The sequence below is a fragment of the Cynara cardunculus genome, assembly GCF_001531365.2.
Source record: "Cynara cardunculus var. scolymus isolate 2C chromosome LG 12, CcrdV1, whole genome shotgun sequence".
NCBI lineage: Eukaryota > Viridiplantae > Streptophyta > Magnoliopsida > Asterales > Asteraceae > Cynara > Cynara cardunculus.
The window spans coordinates 24533977-24538122 of record NC_037539.1 but is presented as its reverse complement, the minus strand read 5'-3'; the positions used below and the strand labels follow the sequence as shown (position 1 = coordinate 24538122).

The 4146-nt window shown below is 33.1% G+C and overlaps 1 long non-coding RNA gene across 1 annotated transcript; it reads right to left on the bottom strand.

Moving 5' to 3' along the window:
• Positions 1 to 273: 273 nt before the first annotated feature.
• LOC112522419 lies at positions 274 to 2808 on the bottom strand. Its single transcript, XR_003070184.1, has 3 exons — positions 2790 to 2808; positions 2663 to 2703; positions 274 to 300 (listed from the first exon to the last, which is right to left on the bottom strand). It is a non-coding gene; the product is annotated as an uncharacterized LOC112522419 (long non-coding RNA).
• Positions 2809 to 4146: the final 1338 nt, after the last annotated feature.

The window sequence follows — 4146 nt, the reverse complement described above, 5'->3', positions numbered from 1 at the left end:
AACAGTTGTTCATTTCACCCTTATTCCAAATAAATGTCTAATTCACACAGGGCTTAATGAAAACAAAAAAGAAAAACAAACATTCACTCAGTCTTGTGGAAGCTTCAGAAATGATGTCACATGCATCAGGTCATTAGGCCACATGCAGATTGGTAAAAATGCTTATAAACATATCACAAAACCATCTGCATTTAGAATCCTACTATTCAGATGAGAGGCTACTATACTGAGAATGAAGTAGCAACACTACAACGATAAAATGTGAAATTCTTACCAACTCATTAGACATAAAGCAAATTCCTGCAAAAGAAAGTAGATTGGTAAAATTGCAACATATACAAGTTATACAGCAAACTAAAGTACGTATGTAGCAAGGGAAAAACTTCCATGATCCCTACACTTCGAAATCAATCCAATAGACAGTAAAATGAAAAAGAACAAACCTATGGCAACAATAACTGACCAATTTCTTCCCCTTTTCTGAGAGAGTGCATAATTGGTAAGAGTTGATTATAGGCAAAACAATGATGGTGAGTTTGTTTGTTGCCACATGTTTGCCCAGTAAAAAACACAGAACTTCAGCCGCTCACCAATAAGATATAGTCTTCAACATCAAGGCCAAACTCTGAAGCATTCATTGCTTGAACCATCAAAAGCAATAACACTAATCATGTGCTTGTAAAGCACACGTTAAGAAAAAGAGAGAGAGAGAGAGAGAGGGAGACATGAGGAATTAGCAGTATATATAGCCTCTCAAAAGTTAATTAAAGTTTAGGAATGCACATATTTAAAGGACAACTTTGAATACCAGATCAGACCCACATGGTGACCAAATAGAAATTTGCTCCATAAAGATTGTTCTAAAACAACACAATCTTCTAAGTAAATAAACAATCAACTTGTTATCTCCAAAGACTCCAAGATGTGAAATTGCAATAAAGCAAGTCCAGCTCTTTTAAATTCTCTCTAAACTCTATTGAGTTTTGTTAAATTGCTTAGAAGCATAAGCTTTTTTCAAGAAAATACACTATTTTTCAGAGATTCGGTATATAGGATGTTAGATTTGCAAACATTTGGTCCTGTGAAAACGTTTTCTGCATTTGCACTCCTTTTTCACTCCACCTTTGTATAACTTTCTGAAGGTACACAGTTATTTACAAGTCCATGACTATGGGCTTATGGTTTCTCCAGGATGGTGGATTTTCTCATTTTTGTTAATATTTTTTATTTCAAAATAATCTCCCATTCTTAATGCATTCAAAGGGAAACCCAACAATTTGTCTTATTAATAACAAGCAATCATAAAATTCTCTGTTCATATTGTAGATTTTAGCTAACTGTATTTTTCTTGGTGCAGGTTATGTGTGAGGATGGCAAGGCTAACACCCAGATTCTTTTTTGTGGACCTCATTTTGCAGCTTCACATAACTACACCAAAGAATACTTGCAGAACTGTCCATCTATCCAGGTTTTTTAATTGATGAAATAATAATAGATAGCAAACAGGACTTCAGAATTGCTTAATCTGATGAACTTTTGTACCTCTTATTTCATAGGTTGATGATCTTCCATTTGCTAATATACCTGATCTTATTGGCAACTATGATATCTATGTGGTGAAAAGCATGCGGCTTAATTCAGATGTTATTGCTCGTGCAACTCGGATGAAGCTCATAATGCAGTATGGTGTTGGCATAGAAGATCATTGTCCATTTGCTTAATCTTTGTGTATTGAACTGTAGAACTAAAATTTCTGACCTCCGAGCACTCTAAGAAGTCCAACTACTTCTATGAATTTAATTCTTTTTCAATCTTTTAATGAAGGTATTGATGTAGCTGCTGCTACAACCATGGAATAAAAGTTGCAAGAATTCCCATTGGGAAAACAGGAAATGCTGCTTCATGTGCTGAAATGGCCATCTATATCATGTTAGGTCTTCTCCACAAGCAAGTAGGTTCTCATACTAATCTACTAACTAATACTTTTATCAATTTACATTTTCATGTATGTTAATAAAGTAGGTTGCTTGCTACAAGTTTCCAGTTTTACATCATAGTTATTGCATTTGCTCAATTCAGATTACATAGATGGTGAAACATAGTAATAGAGGCAACTAATAGCAGACGTGATGATATTTATAAATATATTTATAAATATAGAGGCTTTTGCATTTAAGATCAAACATTAGCACAAAGGTATATGTGTAAGTGTGCAACACAGAGTGTTGGCAAACTTAAGGCAAATGGGTTATGCAAATACTCCACATAAATAATTGCATTGGAAATTAGATCTTGGAAACATCCTCAACTCGGGTAGGAATTTGTGGTTTGGTAATGCAACCATGTCGCCAGGAGAGTGCATAAAATCAGGTTGTTAGGAACGTTACAAACCAAGACAAAATTATGTAATCAGATATTTTGAATATTAAAATTATTTGTATCAGTCAGCGATTCAAATATAGAGCAAGACAAAAGGTACTTTAAATTAAACCCATGTCCTCATAATGACAAAATGACAAAAGAAAAAATGTAGGCATGAAAGATGACTTGTTCATAGAAATGATAAATGTAGAAGAGCTTGGTGAAGAATTGAAGAAGTATGAACATATGTGATCTTAAAACATATAAATACATAAAAAATATAAGTTATTGAACAACTAACCTCTATATCAAGTTTTGGGACTTCTCTCTCAGCATGCACACCTAAAACAAAACCGAAGGATAATAGAAATCAATTAAAAATTGCAAACGAAAATGTTAGCAAAGTTCCCGCAAACACGCCTATGTACCTTATTCATTATATCTGGCAAGAACTTTTGCCCACCAAATCCAAGTTTCACAGTCATAACAAGAAACATTTCAACTGGATTTTCACCTTCAAGCTATGAACCAATGGAATGAAAATATTAATCTATAAGCTAGATGATAATACAATTAATGTGAAGAAGGTTATTTTACACCATCTGCACATGCTACAATAACTTTTGTCCTAAACAAGCTTCCTGGTTTTGCATCTGTTCCCCTGAGAAAACACAACCAAATATCAATTACTTTTGTCCTAAACTCCCATTCTCATATGAAGAATCGATAGATGAAGATATTAGTAGTTTTTATTCAACAAATCTAAAAATTAGTGATTTGTTCTTAGTAATTAAAAAATCCCTAAAGAATAGCTCAAATCCATAGGCCACATCTCACAAAATCGCAGAATCAAGGATAATGATAGAAAAAAAAAGTGCAATCGATACAAACAACTCTGGTAACACTGGTCGTTGAAACAGAAAACTTCTGATCCGATAGGTAGTCCCTTGTTAGCAGATCTACACATAACCAACAACATATAGAAAATTGCTCACATAAACTAAATCCAAAGTCGTATGCATATATATTTCGATCATTTAGAGAATTCAATGCGTAGAAGAAGATCAAATGGGTAATTAGAAATTAGGTTGCCAAAAAAAAACAGATGCCATAGAGAAACCCTAGAAATCGAATAATATGGTAAAGGAAACAAACCTTGGAAAAGTGGATGCTTGTATTCTGGAAAACAACCGCAAGAGACTTTGAAAACCTGATTCAAATTTATACGAGTAGAGGATGCGAAGTATCTCCATCTAAATCGGTTGAGCAGGTGAAATCGGAAGGACGATAAGCACGAAGCAGTTGAAATCGAGAAGGATATGGAAGTGGAATTGAGGATATGGACGTGGAATTGAGGATATGGATCAAAGAGATGAGGGATATGAACGAATACATGGGAGGGATATGGACGTCGAATTGAGGAAGGGATGGATGGCTTTGATAGGTTGTACCTAAAGCAATGAAAGTTGTTTTTAAGAGTTTAAGAGTTTTTAGCCAAATGCATTATAAGATAGTATAGATATAGATTTTTTTTTTATAATTTAATTTAAGTTTAATAATGAAATAATTTAATTTTGGTTTAGTAATATAACATTTTATAAAGATAATAATTAAGTATTCTGTTAGAATTTAATGATTATACTAATTATATTTTAGATTTTTTATATTTAAATGAGATGTTTATCCTGTATTTAATTGTGTTTATCTGCAGTTAGTTACACGAATTCATATACGGAGCTTTAATAAGTTGTACCTACGCACAATTTACTTGTAATCTTGAGTTTT